This window comes from Canis lupus, chromosome 1, assembly GCF_003254725.2.
Source record: "Canis lupus dingo isolate Sandy chromosome 1, ASM325472v2, whole genome shotgun sequence".
Taxonomy (NCBI): domain Eukaryota; kingdom Metazoa; phylum Chordata; class Mammalia; order Carnivora; family Canidae; genus Canis; species Canis lupus.
The window spans coordinates 19,374,648-19,391,958 of record NC_064243.1 but is presented as its reverse complement, the minus strand read 5'-3'; the positions used below and the strand labels follow the sequence as shown (position 1 = coordinate 19,391,958).

The 17,311-nt window shown below is 40.8% G+C and overlaps 1 long non-coding RNA gene across 1 annotated transcript; it reads left to right on the top strand.

Moving 5' to 3' along the window:
• Positions 1-439: 439 nt before the first annotated feature.
• On the top strand, positions 440-5,565 carry LOC112643758 (uncharacterized). The gene is made up of 3 exons (XR_003125873.3): positions 440-1,043; positions 2,718-2,817; positions 5,349-5,565. It is a non-coding gene; the product is annotated as an uncharacterized LOC112643758 (long non-coding RNA).
• The last annotated feature ends 11,746 nt before the right edge of the window (positions 5,566-17,311 follow it).

The following is a 17,311-nucleotide window of genomic DNA, read 5'->3' as shown; positions in this document are numbered from 1 at the left end:
TTGTAGATGGATAAAATGTTCCCAAAATTCAAAAGGAGAAAAGAGCCTACTTCATCTGTGGCTGGGATTTTCCTTTATCTAAGATAATTTAGACTAAAGGGGAGTACATTGGCTGCCAAGTCTCCCAGGACAGGCTGCTGGCAGCAAGTTCTCTGAGAAAAGCAGCAGATGGCCTCTGGAGAGCACAAGGAGTCAGCCAAGATTTCCCTGGAGAATCATTGAATGGTTACTTTAGGCACAGAACCCTCTAGGCCCTAACCAAGTCCAATCTTCATTTAGAGTTTTAAAGCCTAAGGTATATGGGTATAGGGTATATGAGAGTTATATGCCACAGAACACAATGGCCCTACCCATACAAGAGGAACTAATTCTTCTCCCCAAAGCCAGCCTGGCTCATATGTGACATCACAATGGCTTACTTCTCCTAGACTAAGCCTTGAGCCAAGTGCTAATACCATTTCAGTTGACCTCATGGGTAGTTTTAGAGGACTCAGGATTTGCCCTAGTCATGTCAAGTTGGCTCATTGGTTTATGCTCTATATTTGCTAACTTGAACTAAAGTCCATGAGTGTGATTAAACTGGATACATTTTTCTGGGGGCAGTTTTGTATTTCTAGAGCTCACAAAAAATAAAAAGTTTTCTTTTTACCTAATGTAGTCCTGGAACTACACTAACCCTTATTTTAATTCTGAGTCAACTCACAAATATTCATTGGATACTTATTCCTACAGGAAACCTACCTTTCAAGGATGAAGAAAAAGCAAAGAAACACAGAACACTGCAGAAAAAAAGAAGAACAAAAAGAAAGAAGAAAAGAAAAAAGAAAAGAAAAAAGAAAATGAAGCATGGGCATAGTACTATTTTAAGAAGTCCTCAACAAAGGATCATTGAGGAGTACTAATGATGCTCAACACTATGCCGAGATGTTAAGTGAGGAGGAAGGATGTATTTTCAAGGAATATGAAACACACATGGAATATCATACTAGGAAACGACAAAGCATAGTTGGATAGATTGGGTCTAAAGCCTTGGAATGGGCGAGGTATGGTTTTGCAAAGTGTCTACTATGGTATTTGTGTTTCATTTTGGGATTTTGAGATTTGGTCCAGTTGGCTACCTCTTTGGATAAAGCCTCCCACATCCAATCTGCTAAGTAATTCGGATACCTGGATGGTTGGATACCAAGAGGGAATAATTTGTCCATCCTTCAACACAGGAACTGTTATTCATCTTAGCTGAGCATTTTGGGCTTAATACAATACTGAGATGTTCCAATCTGGGCTGTCAGATCATTCATTTTGGAAAGCTTCAGACGTACTGTTCTTTGCTTGATAAATATGAATACACTTTGCATTTAAAATTTTTATTTTCTTTATGCTCTTCTACTTTTAAAAATATCTTTATACTGAAAGCAAAGTGATCACATAACAGGGACAGGAAGTAAAGCAGGACAAGGACTCAATATCTCCTTGCTTGTGCCTGGCTCTGTGTATCGATCATACTGCTTTCTCTGCCTGTGTTGTCTAAGGGCTCATCTCTAGATGCCAAAAATGCTCTTCCTCATTCAAAACTTCTATCAGATGCCACTTCTAGAAGCCCTTCCAAATCTCTGTCTTGAGCAGTTATGATCTCTCTTTAGAACTTTCACTGATTCTCTCATAGCATTTAGCACTTTCTCCCATATATATTTACTTATATTGGCTCCTATAATATGTGTATACCATGAGTATCTTAAACAACTTAATATCCCCTGCTGCATCCAAAATTGATTATAGTTTATTATTAACAGTCTGTATTCATCCAATATTTACTGGGAATATTTACTGGATAAATACATAATTGATCAGTACAAGCAGATACTCCTAAAGAACCTAATGGGTACATCCGATCAGGACATAAAAATGGGAGGAAAAAAAATCATGTGTACAATTTAAGTAGATATATACCCTAGATAAAATGTCCAATATGTCAAATCAATGCTCAGTTCATTTGACTTAATCTGTCTCTTCAAGGTTCTGCTTCTTCTAAGAATTTCTTTTCTTTCCCTTGAAATTGTGAGAGTAATGGGGAAATGGCCCTATTAAAATATAAACATTTCTGAGTATTAGTTGTGGGTAAGCCTCTCTTTCATCTATGACTTGAAACCCAATCCCACTGATGAACTTTAAAATAAGAAAATAGAAAAAGTAAATTATCAATAAAGCAGTGCTGTCCTACCCATATATTAAAGATAAAGCAGTTATTAATAAAACAGGAAGAAAAGATACAAAGGAATATAATCTATCAGTAAATTAAAATGAATATGTGTAAAATGGCATGGGTATTAACCAGAATGACTTTTTCCTGAATGACCAAATTTAGGGTAAATATAAAAGCTACCATTTCCTGAGTACCTACTATATGCCAGGCAAGTGGAAAGTACTTTTTATATGTTGTTTATATTATATTTTATCTATTCATTCATCACAACACTTCAAAGTTAATATTATTGTTCTTCTTCTGGGAACAATATTTTTTTCCTTCCTTAAGGGAGGAAACTAAAGCTCATGAAGTTTCAAAACTTGCCTAGGCTAATATAACAAGGATGTATCATAGCCATTATAACTCACTACCTTTGGCAGTAAAAGCAAATCATAGGATTCTCCATTTCTTCTACATTTACAAGCTTAGACACACACATATCTCAGCTATGTCTCATTTCAACCTTCTTAATTAGGCCCAACTTCAAAGGATTGACTTCTGGGCTATGGCTGAGAAGTAGAGGAAGACACAAGAATTGCTGCAGATAATACATGAAGTAAATAACTCACATCAAGGTATCCCATTGTTGACTACAGAATTTAGAGTTTATTAATATTCTTGGCTCCAATTATCTCTCCTACTATACTGAAGTTGCTTTTGTACTGCACAACAAGAAAAATGCATACTACATATATGTATATATATCCTCCTGCTACTCAAGAATGCTTTGGAAACTACAACTAAGTTTTTCTCCTTTTCCCTCTTCACTTCCTCCAAACTGCCCCTTTCTGTGCCACATCCCACAGGAAAGAGCCTTCAACATTTGGATCCGGGTAACCCTGGGAACCAAAAGGCTTGGTTTGTCTAGAAGAAATCCAGTTGAGTTTGTAGCCTAAAAAGAGATGAATCTAGAAGAATTTCAGCTAAGCATTCAAAGTTCCCACTCTTTTATCTACTGCAACTGAGTTTTGATCTATCATCCATTGTTTCAGCTACCTTAGATAATCTGTAAATACATTCCAGTTCTGGCTGTTGGGTGAAATCTCTGACTATGCATACATTAGGCTGATAGGAACAGCAGTCCTTCCATACTCAGGATGCTCAGTGCCACCTGCTGGAACAAAGGAAGGAGGATTTATCATGGGCAGAAGTTATCACTTCAGCTTCTATTAGCTCTGGTCTCCACAACCTAGAGGTACCTGAAAAGTACACTGGGGTAGTTGAAATAGATGTGAGCCTGGTTTCCATGGCACTTAAATGCTTGCATTTTGAGCCTTTGCAGAGTAGATAAAATCACCAACAAAACAAAAGGCAACAACATATTGAATGGAAGAAGATACTTGCAAGTGATATTTCCAATAAGGGGTTAATATACAAAATATATAGAGAATTTATACAACTCAACACCACTCCTAAAAGGAACTCCAACACAATCACATTTAAAAATGGGCAGAGGACCTAAGTAGACATTTTTTCCATAGAAGACATACAGATGGCCAACAGACATATGAAAGGATGTTCACCATCACTAATCATCAGGGAAATGCAAATCAAAATCACAATGAGATACCACCTCATACTTGTTAGAATGGCTAAGATTAAAAAGAAAAAACACAAGAAATAGCAAGTGCTGGCAAGCATGTAGAAGAAAAGAAATGCTTGTGCACTATTAGCAGAAATATAGGGATGCCTGGATGCCTTAGCTGTTCAGCATCTGCCTTTGGCTCAGGGCGTGATCCTGGAGTCCCAGGATCGAGTCCCACATGGGGCTCCCTGCATGCAGACTGCTTCTCCCTCTGCCTGTGTCTCTGCCTCTTTCTTTCTCTGTGTCTCTCATGAATAAATAAATAAAATCTTAAAAAAAAAAAAAAGAAAAGAAATGTAAACTGGTACAGCCACTGTGGAAAACAGTATGGCGGTCCCTCAAAAAATTAAAAATGGAAATACCAGATGATCCAATAATTCCATTATGGAGTATTTACCCAAAGAAAACAAAAACACTAATTTTTTTTCAAAAACAATAATTTGAAAAAAAAAATGTGTACCCTATGTTTATCAGAGCATTATTTACAATAGCCAAGATATGGAAACAACCTAAGTGTCCATTATAGATGAATGGACAAAGATGTTTTATATATATATATATATATATATATATATATTATATATATATACACATACATATATGTGAGATATATATACATATATAATGGAATATTACATAGCCATAAAAAAGGATGAGCCTTTTTTGCCATTTGCAACAACATGGATGGACCTAGAGGGTATTATACTAAGTGAAGTCAGTCAAACTGAGAAAGACAAAATACCATATAATTTCACTCATATGTAGAACTTACAAAACAGAAACAAAATAAATTAATAAACAAAAAGCAGAATCAGATCTATAAACACAGAGAACAAACTGATGGTTGACAGAGGGGATGGCTAGGGTGGGTGAAATGGATGAAGGGGATTGGGAGATACAGATTTCCAGCTGTGGAATGAATAAATCGGGAATAAAAGGCACATTGTATTGATGATATATATTTCATTCAATGATATAGTAGTGTTGTATAGTGACAGATGGTAGTTACACTTGTGGTGAGCATAGCAGAAGGTATAGAGAAATTTTTTTTTTATAGAGAAATTGATGTACACCTAAAACTATTGTAATATTGTATGTCAACTATCCTCAAATTTTAAAAGTTTTAATTAAAAAAAGAATTACATATTGAATATTACTCTGTATCCTTAATATATTCTAATATCTTTTTGGATTTTGAACCACACTGCTTTGCAATAATGTTTTATTCAACCATATATCAAGAGCACTTTTTCTTGTTTTTCCAGGCATATGGTCATGGTAGTTTTTTAATGTGGCCAAAATAAAATCTAAATGTGATATAACAACAGCAAAGTCAGCAAGCAAGGTACATCTCTGGGTGCTCAAGTTTGCATCTCAGTGTAAGAGACAAGAATTATTAGGGCTTGGGAGGCCAAGGATTAATAGAATGAATCACCTTATTTCCCCTAAAGGTTTGACCCAGTGTGTGATTTGTGCCTGCTAAGCTGATATAATGATGAACAATCCTTTTTGTTAATGTAGCTAAAAATGGAACATGTGGTAAGACCTTACATAACCTGAAATGACACATGGCAACCGAAGACCACTTCTCCCATGAGTTCTTGGAGCCGAAGTTAAGTTGGCATCTAATGAAAAGTGTAAACCTGGGAGCATTTACCCTGCTATCTGTACTGCACCTTCATTTAAGTTGGAACTCTCAGCTTTAATAGCATAAGAAAAATACAAACACACTATTGAAGCCAGGTTATATTAAATAAATACTTTTCACATGGATCTTTCTAACTTATTCTTCAGTGCCAAGTGTAGTGTCATCATTACCATTATTAGGAATAATAACAGCAATTAATTTGTAAGCTATCTATCATTCTGAAGACTCATATTTTATATATTAAATAATCTTATGTATAGAAAAACTTTAAACAAATGTTACTTGCAGGATATAATCTTGTTTTAGATTCTCTCAGACCAGAAAGTTACAGAAAGAAAAATGAGGAGAAATTATCTGTGTATCATAAAAAGTTATTGGCTTGTAAATAAGTCTTGGGGAAAATATCCTCAGGGTTAAGTAACTCCCTCAAGGTCACACAGTTTAGGAGAAAATATAAATAAGCCCAGTTTCCCTACCTAGTCCCAGTCTTGAGAACACAGAGAGAATGATAAGGCAAATTATAAAGTGAAAAATAAATGCCAGCTAGTGACATGAATCAAAGAAAATCTGGTTCCAAGCACAAGGAATGGAATAGTCAGTAGACTTGGCACAAGATGAGTAAGATAGAGAGTTGTTTCAGATGATGTCTGTAAGCTCAGCAGGGGATAGACCACGTGGTTCTTATAAGGAATTTTAATTTTATTCTAAGAATCATGAAAAGACCTGAACTGGTTCTAAGCAAGAGGATGATGTGAAATAATTCATAGCTTATAAAGCTCACTCTGCTGCTAGATTGAAAGGGTGAGAAAGGATGGGAAACAGAAGTGGGGAGACCAGTTGATGGTCTACTACTGTGCTGTAAGTAAGACATGACCGTGGCTTGCCCCCTGCTGCAGAGACTGCAGTCTAATTGTTCTGGAGTAAGACCTAAATACATCTTAAAAGCTGGCCAGGAAACACTAGTGACTATCCAGGGTGGAGAATCACAGGTACAGTGTAATAGCAGTGGAAATGGAGAGAAATAGACAGATTTGAGTTATTTTCAGGGTAGATTCAAGAGAACTTGATGGTGGGCTAGATGTAGGGAAGGAGAGAAAGAGAGGTGACAAGAAGTTCTTCTAGGCTTTGAACCTTAGAAACTGAGTCGGTGGTCCCATTTCATAAAATACTGACGTCTAAGAAGATAACAAGCTTGGGCAGGGTCAACAGCAAAGGCTTTGTCTCAAATATATTACATTTGAGATGTCCCTGTGAGGATGTTCAATAGTCAGTTGGATACTCAACTGTGGAGATCAGGAAAGAGGTCAGAAGTAGATATGTATGTGTACATGTGAGCATGTGCATGTATTTTCATACCTGTGTGGGCATGTGTGTGTACGTGGTCAATACAAAGATGGTGTTTAAAGCACTGGGGCCTGGGTGAGATACTTAGAAGAGGTTCTATCGAGAAGAGAAGAGAACCCAAGACTGAATCCTGAGATCCTCCTCCGCAGGGTTTGAAATTTTGGAGTACCAGAGAGGTAGTAGGAAAATCAGCATGTGCGTGGTCTCCAAGAGGAAAAAAAAAAATCTTTCAAGAAGGAAAAAAAGTCACTGTGTCATATGTGGCTGAAATAGGACACCTGAGTGGCTCAATGGTTGAACGTCTGCCTTTAGCTCAGGTCATGATGCTGGGGTCCCAGGATAGAGTCTTGCATCAAGCTTCCCACAGAGAGCTTACTTCTCGTTCTGTCTATGTTTCTGCCTCCCTCTCTGTGTCATTCATTAATAAATAAATAAAATCTTTTTTAAAAATGTGGCTGACATAGCAGGTAAGATGAAGACAAAATGGCAGATTCATAATATTAAATATTAATATTATTGTGGATATTGGCAACAGCAGTTGGTGAGAGAGGTAAGGAAGAGAGCTGATGGGGGGGGGGTAGTTAGCCATGATAATGACCACAGGGAAGATTTCTGGGAAAGAACACAAAGACCCACAGTAGCAGCATGGGAGTAGGAACGCACTTGATCTAGCTCTGGAGGTAGGAAAGAAGGACAAGGAAGGAAGCAAAGACATGGATTCTAGTTGTTTAGTAGGTAACTCACCTGCTGCCTGATTCAGTTTTCTGAGTAAAGTTAAGTGGTGAAGCCACAAGTCAATGGAGAAGCAGAGCAGGAGGGAAGGGAGGAGTTGTTCTGGAGAATAGTATAACAAATACACCAGGGAAGTGTCATAGGAATGCCGACTGCGCATCCACTGGAGGTTTGCCGTAGGGATTTTTTTTTTTAATTTATTTATGAGAAACACAGAGAGAGAGAAAGAGGCAGAGACACAGGCAGAGGGAGAAGCAGGCTCCATGCAGGGAGCCCGACGCGGGACTCGATCCCAGGACCCCCCAGGATCACGTCCTGGGTTGAAGGCTGGCACTAAACTGCTGAGCCACCCAGGGATACTCCCGTAGGGAATTTTTAATAAGAATTGTCATCACAGGAATTTTTTTTTTCTAACAATGTTCAGCTATCTGGGTTGAGGGGCAAAGTGTGTTGGTAATTGAGTTTAATGAAGGGTTTGAGTTTGCCAAATAACTAACAAAGTGAGAGAAGGGGCAAGGAAAAGTGTTTGCAAGGATCAAAAATGGACCAAAGTAAGGAGAAAAGTGAGCACACCATTGGGGTGTGGAGGTGTAATGGACAGGGTCATGATTGGTAACATGGAAGGCGGAGTCAAAGGTTTTTCAAAAATATATTAAAGTGATAGAAAGTTGTAAGTAGAAAGGCTAAAAGAACTTCCCTGCACAAGAAAAAAAGAACAAGAACAAAAAAGGAATCAACATTTGATTTCTCATTGCTATCCCTGGATCCAAGAAGACAATGGTGTAACATTTTCAAAATAGCTTTCATCGATGTATTAATAAATTAATAATAAAATTTTTAATAAATTATTTATTATTTTTATGCAATCCTAGTGCATTTTCAAAATGAATTTCATCAACGTATTAATAAAATGCAATCCTAGTGCAACAGAAAAAGCTTATCAAAGGTTCCATTGAACATGGTGCCAGGACTCCATGCAGAACTCCCTACCCATGTAGAAGATAAAGTATTTATGGATGAAGTTCCAGATAATGATGTCTACAATTAACTCTTAAATGGTTAAGGAAAAAAAAGAGAGAGGGAGAAAGTAAATCTGGCAACGTATTAATAATTGGTGGTACTAGGTGAATCTCAGATGTTAATTTTATTACCAGATGTTTAATTAAATTAAAATTAATTAAATTTTCAGTAGATTTAAAATTAGAAAAAAAAAAAGGTTGGGGAAAATAATAATAATGGGCATAGCCATCCTCAAAAACAAGATGAGAGGGGCTTGGGTAGCTCAGTCAGTTAAGCTTCTGACTCATGATTTTGGCTCAGGTCATGATCTCAGGGGTGTGAGATCCAGCCCCAGGTTAGGCTCCGAGCTCAGCAGGGAATCTGCTTGGGATTCTCGCTCTCCCAGTGCCCTGCCTCCCCCACCCCTTCTGCTTGTTCTCTCTCAAATAAATAAATCTTAAAAAAAAAAAAAAAAAAGCAAACAAGATGAATACTTCATGTATCAAAAATGGAACCACAAAAAGAAAAGAAAAAGTAATAAGCAGGGAGGAAGGAGAAAACCCACCACACTCTGGGACTAGAAATAGGTGAGGTTGTCCAGGAGATGAACTCCTCTGGGGGATAAATCTTACAGAAAAGAAAGAGCTGAGCCAGGTGAGTGGCATGAAACCACAGGCTAGGGAAGAGCTCCCCCTGCGATGAATACATTTTTTTTTTAGAGTAGCAACCTGGCCCAGGACTCTGGAGCATGCTGTGTGAGCTGCCTCGAGGCACACTGCCACTACCTTGGAAATTCGATTTGTGAGCCCTCTGCAGGATGAGCGTCTCCCGACGAGACATGCCTTTAGACGGGGATGCTGGTGGCTGGGGAGATGTGGCTACGGAAAGGCCTTGACACAGCAGAGACCGGTCAGAACAGTGAAGAAAGAAGAAAGAAGGAGAAGGAGGAAGAGAAAAAAGACAAAAAGAGGTGGAGGCAGGGAGAAGGGAGGAAGAGGAGGAGGACTTGGGCCTGGGATCTTGAGGAATCCCACAAAGGCGCGGCCACAGAATGTTCCATGTCAGAAACTCTAGTTTAGCATCTGAGCCATCCTGAGGACAGACAGGACTTTCAGATTCAACTGCCATTTACTGAGCAATTACTAACATGTAAAGTGACCCAAAGGAAGCTCTCCCAGGTCACTCCGCCACCCTCACAGCAACTCCTAGTTAGTTGGCCGCCCCATTCTTATAGGCAGGGAGCCGGAGGCCTAGAGATGTAAAGTGACTTGCTGTAGGTCGTGTAGATAATAAATGGGAAAGTGGACAATTTTCTAAACCAATAAAAATGATTATTTATTTTATGATTATTTATTTTATTATTATTATTTCATTATTATTATTATAAATGCGATTCATGATCCTTCAAACCACCAAACGGGGTAAAGTGGGTACAAGGGTCAACAGAAATGGCCAGGAGAGGAATTGGGACTTGGTGGGACATCCAGGCTGGGTGGCATTTACGTGGGCAGAGAAGAGGGGGTGCGTTCCCAATGAGAGGCAAACCAGGGACAGGAAGGCACACGTGTGTTTAGGAGCCCGTGCTCTAGGATGAGCAGGAGCAAACAAATGACGCCCAGAGCCTAGACGCTGCGAATGAATTCTTGGGTGTGTGGCTGCAGCCCAACCCCGAGCAAACGAATGGGAGTCTGCTCCCTGCTGTCAGGGGCTTTCTCCTGGATGATTAACTGACGGTTCTCCAGCCAGGCCCCAGTTCCTCCTGGAGGTCATGACCCTCGGCGTGCACCTGCCACCGCAGACCGAGCAAGAAAACGCATTGTCTTCCTCTTTTTCTTCGGAGTTCTGCAGCTGCTGCCCTGCTTTAAGGAAATCTTTACCTAGAGTGTAAACCTGAACTTCTCTGGTTTGCAGGGTCAAAGCTTCACATTTTTGGCACATTCAGGGAAGTGGCACTTCAGAGGCTGATTCGAAAAAGCCTGCTACGCGGCACTGAGGTCTGTTCCCTCCTTCTGGCCTTTTCTCACTTGGTGGCTTTCTGACCACACTTCTCAGGGCCACAGCCCCGTCCCTGTGGCAGCGGGAGCAGTTGCCTGGAATCTTGAGGAGACGGGCAGGGTCTCTCAGGTTCTCACCGAGGTCCATCACCCTCGAGGGAAAGTAAATGGAGCTGTGGGTGCATGAATTTGTCCCTCCATTCCAACAGTCCCACAAAGACAAAACCAGTTACCAGTATGGTAACTGCCTTATTTAAAAGATTTGTGTGGCTTTCAAAGAATGAAAATTGTATTTACCAGTCACAGAAATGCTACAAGGGAAGTTTCTTAGGGCTTGTTAGCAACATTTGTCCTCCAGTTGGGGCTGAGGCATGTACCGTGAAGAAGTCTAGAAGCCAGAGACTTTTGGGACTTGAAACTAAGAATGACCATCCCATGAGCACTTGCTAGCACATCCCATGAGCACTGTAGCACAGAAATCATCTCAGTTAAATTTATTTTACCCTAACTATGACTTTTTTTCATTCATTCATCAAACATCTGTTTGTTGTGAGCCTGTTGTGTCCCAGACACTATTCTAGGGGAAGGAGGACACGAAATAAACAGGATGAATAAATAAATCACATAGTGAGGTAGGAGGTGATAAGAGCTGTGGGAATAATTGATGAGGAGAGAGGGGTTCAGAAATCCCGGAGTGAAGCAGGTAGTGAGCATGAAGATCCCATCAGGAAGGTACATGGTGACAAACAGGAGAACAAGGGGGCGAGCCATGGCGTACCTTGGAAGAAGAAGAATATAGGCAGAGGGGCCCACCACCGACTTGGATTAACATAAACAGGGAAAATAAAGAAAATTTATTGGAAGAGTCTCCAGAATTTAAGAAAAAATGAGAATTGCATATTATTTTTGGGGCCACGTAGAACCATGACCCCCCAGGGTGTCTGTGCCCCAGTCCCAGGGAGCAGGCAATGTGATAGTTAATGAGGCAGGGACGATTAAAATTAGAGTAGGATTAAAGTTCCTAATCAGCTGACTTCCAAATGGGCAGATTACCCTGGTTTGGGGGGTTGGGCCCAGTGTCATCATCAGGGGTCTTTAAAATGCCAAGAGGGAGGCAGATGAGAACCAGAGAGACCCAACTGGGAAGGACCTGTCTGGACAGCGTTGGACTTGAAGGTGGAGGGAGGGGCCGTGTGCCAGCGAGCCCGGCAGCCTCCAGAAACTGCTTCTAGGCCCAGAAACAAGTTCTCCACTAGAACCTCTGGGAAGGAATGCAGCCCTGCGCACACCTTGACTGTGGCCCAGGGATACTTGGCGAAGTTTGGGGTGGCACCTGTATAGCCACATAGGAAACCACCCAAAGCTGAGCTACAGAAACTTCCCGAGGCTGGTCAGGCAGGCCTGGGGGTGCAGCGGGGTAGGAGGTAGGCTGATGCTTTTGGATGACCCAGCATGAACCAGCCCCGGCCACGCTGCTCACCTGGGTGATGGCTTCTTCTAGGGATCGTACCTGGGGAGCACCTGCGGCAGCTCGGCCGCAGCCAAGCCACAAAGGGCGGGAAGCAGGTGGGATCAGGGGGGGCAGCTGGCTGTCTCACCTGCAATTGAGACGATCCCGTGTGCTATTAGGTAGGAAGCCCCAATTTACAGAGGCGGGGGTGGGGGGGTACTGAGCTCCTAAATAACTTTCCCAAGTTGCAATAAGTGAGATTTGACTTCAAGCTTCTTTGCCTTCAAGACCCAGATTTTTATCAGCTCAGCCAAACTGCTCCAGTGAAGCCTGGCCCCTAGTGATGCTGTTCCAGTGTCAATGCGTCACCAAATCCCTGCAGTGGTGTGTGTTCAGGTGGCCTCATTTGTTGACCATGTTGTGTTAGTCAAGAGCATTGCACCTTCCATGAAAACACGAGAGCACTGGCCCGTGTTGCAGGTTTGCAGGTCAAGCCAGTCGGGCCATGGCATGGGCCTTGGGTCATTACCGTTCTCTCTCTCTCTGGGCCTGGTCTTTTCAACTCTCCCCCTGCCTTTTTCCATCTCTGAGGGACCAAAGGGATTTTCCTGACTCTCCAGCTGTAGGGTTCTGTTTAATTAAATAAGGAATATTTACACGACCTAGTCGGGCTCGCTCATGATCTTACTACTTTTTAACCCAAGTTTCTATGCTTTTTCTCATCCTTTGAGATTCAAGTTGAGCTACTCTCTGTGCACACGTAGGTAGCAGGCCATCTGTTATTTCTGCCTGCCAGCGTTCCCCCCTCTTCTCTTGCTAAGAGTGGCCTCATTTTTCTGTGAGAACCACCCCACCCCCCTGCATCAGTCTTGGTAGCTCTGTCAATCAAAGTGTCACAGCCTCTCCTGGCCCAGAGGTAGCACAAGACTCCAGCTTAGCCAGTCGGACTTCCTGGGAACTTGAATCTAGAGAGCAGTGACCCAAAAATGAAAAGTGATTAAAGCTGGTTCCCCAGCATGTTTCATGGTCAATGTCTTTTCTGAGACCAAGAATTGTTGGGGAGTTTTCTGTAAATACGATGCTGCCCAATTTTCACTTCTTCTTAGAGTCAGTAAGCTCTCCATGATCTTCCAACAAATTATTTTTAATTTTCCTTGCTAATGTCGGCGCAAGTCAGTGTCGGTTACTTGCAATTAAAACAAACAAATAAACTTAACTGATAAAATCTTGCCTCTTGACTAACTAGCTTAATTTACTTAAGGCTTTAATATTTTGTGCTTCAAAGGCTCTTTGCTATGTTACTAAATATGACTACCCTCCATTAATTAAGATGTAGATTTTGCTACTTAATATGGAATTTATTTTTCTCTACCCGTGTGGAGTTTTTTAAATTATAAACCCCAGGGTTGGAATAAAGCAATGTACCCTGCAATTTATCTGATAACCAATCTTTCCTTTATTTAGCACTTTCCCCCACACACACACCCTTTTTAGGAATAAGTGACTAGAGATATGGTCCAAAATTTCAAGCCAGGGTCCCTTTCTTATTTGCTTTATACTTTACAGAAAACTCCCCCCAAATTCAGCTACCTATTTGTATGGTGTCTACATAAAAGTAAAATTCTGGAGTGAAGGCAGCCTCTTGAAAACACAAAATGGTACTTGGAGAGAGTAATTTATTGTATGTTAATATCTGTTAGTATTAACACTTTCATTTGGATTCCTTTGTCATAATAGTGGCGTAACATAGTCACAAATGTTAAGTTCTGGCCAATGTTATATAAGCAGATTTGCTGCATACCAGTTCCATTTTCTCCTCCTTCTTGCAGAATGGATTATCGATATGATGGCTGGAGTTCAAGCAGCCATCTTGTGCCATAAATTGGAAATCACAGACTGAGAATAGTGGAGCATCAAGAGAGAAGGTGCCTGAGTCCCTGAGGCTGCTCTGCTAGCCCTGGGCATCCAAACCTTTTTATGTAGATAAAAGAAAAATATATTCTTATCTTGGTTAAACCCATGTTACTTGGATTTTCTGTCAGTTGTAAATACCATAGAAATTTAAACCCTAAGTGATATAGCTAGCTATATTCCAAATAGAGTATTTACCTCCCACCCCTCCTCCTTGTCCAATATGCACACTTCCCTTAGCCTCCTTGGATGATTTTAAATATGGTATAGGATAAATTGCATTTAATTGACAGTAAAACTCTATGCAACACATATGTTAAATATTAAACATGCTCATTATACCTGTAATGAATACATAGTCAATATTCCTAGATAGGCTTGGACTTGAGCTTCACCTCACCCACACCCACTGAAGCTATTTTCCATCCCTGATCTACAGATCAAGGTCTCAGGCTGAATGGGCCTCCCTACTCCTGCCATGCAACTTTATGGATTTCCTGAAACCCTTTGGAAGATTCCAACTTTGGTCTTCTTCAAGATCATACAGTTTTAATTCTGACTTTACCACGTATGCATCCTTTGGCTTTGGGAGGTATATTGAATCTCTCAGTGTCTTGATTTTCTAACCTACAAAAATGAGAATTGAGTTGTCATAAGGATTGAACAAAATAATGTATATAAAACTTTTATTTTTATTTATTTATTTATTTATTTATTTATTTATTTATTTATTTTTAAATTTATGATAGTCACACAGAGAGAGAGAGAGAGAGGCAGAGACACAGGCAGAGGGAGAAGCAGGCTCCATGCACCGGGAGCCCGACGTGGGATTCGATCTTGGGTCTCCAGGATCGCACCCTGGGCTAAAGGCAGGCGCCAAACCGCTGCACCACCCAGGGATCCCTATATAAAACTTTTAAAGTGTGATGTGTAGTGACTCCTCTAACAGTAAATTCAAAATAAATTTGAATTCATTCAAATTATGACTGTAATTTCATTCCAAAAGGGAAAATATGGAATTCATGAAGAGCTTGACAAGGGAAAACTCTGCTATTTGAGGAGATAGTTGGACAGAAGCCTAGATTGAGTACTGACTTCCTAACCATCACCCCAAAACCAAGGTCCTATTTCATGATAAGGAGATAGCTTTGGGTGCAAAGATATTTATCATCCTCCTTTCTCATCCTTTTAATTTAAAATAGCTTTGTATCAAGTAGGTCTTGTTGTCTTCTTAGAATCCCAGAGGGCAGCAGAGATGTCTTCTTGAAAGTAGAGTTCCTTGGAGTTGAAGATGGTTTACTCATTTCAGTTGTCTCTGCTCCATCTTGGCTTATTCTGCTTTCCTGACTCACCAGTCTCTCCCAGGGGGTCCTGATAAGTCAAAAATACCATAAAGAGGCCAAAATGCCTTCCCCCAACTGACCAGAAGAACTACTCTCTCCTCGGCCTTCAAGGACACCCCTAGACTTTCTGAAATGAGGAATTTGCATACAGTGTTTTGCAAATGGATATCTTTTAAAACTTTATTTTCCTTAAATTCTTTTGTCTACCTTATAAAGTCATTAGATTTTTTTAAAGTGTCCTTTTTAATAAACAGCCATCCTTGAAACTACATAAAACATGGCAAACAATTCTCAGTGGAACTATTTGCTTTCCAATTAATACAAAACTATATGGTAGAGAATTGAGGATTTAAGGGATTTGAGCTTTTTGACTTTTTTTTTTTTTTAAGGAAAAAACAATGTAGCCCTCATTTAACAATGTCTCTTGGTGGCGTCGAACCAGTTCCTTCTTAGTGTTATCTGATTCTGGCAAATTTACCGGGAAGATAAGATTACAGTGCCCACACTCTTCTTTTCAATCTTTCCAGAACCTTATTTGTATCTCTATGTCAACAGAGGGAAGAAAAGATAGTGTTTCATTTGGAGCGGCCTACAGCTACTGGCATGCTCCTTAATTAGTGTCTGTGACCAGTTAGCATTGTTTAGATTTCATTCAACACACTTACCCAGAAATGCGCTCCTTCTCGGCTGCTGTGGTATGCACCAGCTGTCTTTAATCTCTCAGGACCCAATTCACAGACCAAAAATTCTGTTATGAGCACAAATGTCTGAGAGTGGGCTTTTGTTTATTTTTTGCTTAGGAGACAACTTTCATATATATATTTCTGCCATTAAAAATAAATGAGTAAATAAGTACCCAAACAAACACAACAGGCAAAAAGCAGAGTGTCTCACTTCCAACTACACTACACTTTGGCTTATATGGAAGTCGCACCTCTTTTTTGGTCCAGTAATTACTTCTCTTCTCTTAGAAATGCTACACGTGTTCCTAAATGCCATTCTGAAGACTAAACAAATCCATGACAAAGAAGAAGGACAAAGAAGCTTATGGTTTCAGGCAAAAAGAACATTATTTCCATTGGCCAAGCCACGCACATTCCAGTTCTTAGAAAAGCCTGCCGCTGAACGCTACCTTAGTTCACATTCTCCCTTTCTGAATGTGTGAGCAGGGCTGTCAGCAGGCAGTGCTTGCCCACGCACCTGGGTGCTTTCCCCTCGTTCCAATACGTGGGGCAATGGGGAAACACAGCTCTTCCACAAGGTTATGTGGAACTGGGTGCTGGTGGTAAGGCGATCCCAGCGCCCACTGGAGCCTGGATTCTGCATTCCCCCAGTAACTTACTCACATTGCATATGACTTCTGTCCCTGTGACTTCATCACGTTACAACTGCCAGCACTCGGTACAGTTTTGGCCATGCGGTGAGCAGTCAATATCTGTTTAATGAATAATAATGAAAAGCAACACTTTATACATGTGTATTATCTGCCAGGCACTGTACCAAGGCTCTTGCAAATATTAACTTGTTTAATCCTCACGACAGTGCTAAACCGTAGCAGTTATTATTGTTCCAACCTACAGTTGAGGAAACTGGGACACAGAGAGAGAAAGCAACTGGTTCTTAAGTGGCAGAGTTGGGATTTAAATCCAGGAAACCAGATTCCAGAAGGTACGGCTTTGACCCACCACACCACCCTTCTTCTCTCTCCCCACCTTCAACCCCCAGGCCTTTCTTTTTTTTTTTTTTTTTTTAAATTTTATTTTATGATAGGCACACAGTGAGAGAGAGAGAGTGGTGCAGAGACACAGGCAGAGGGAGAAGCAGGCTCCATGCACCGGGAGCCCGATGTGGGATTCGATCCCGGGTCTCCAGGATCGCGCCCTGGGCCAAAGGCAGGCGCCAAACCGCTGCGCCACCCAGGGATCCCCCCCCCCAGGCCTTTCTGCCTCACCTCACCCGGGTGGTGGTCCCTGAGGTCTCTTCTGTTCTATAAAGTGTGGTTCTAGCCTATGATTCTTGGAGAGCTGGTGGGGCACAGAGAATCTTCCATTACCCACCCATTC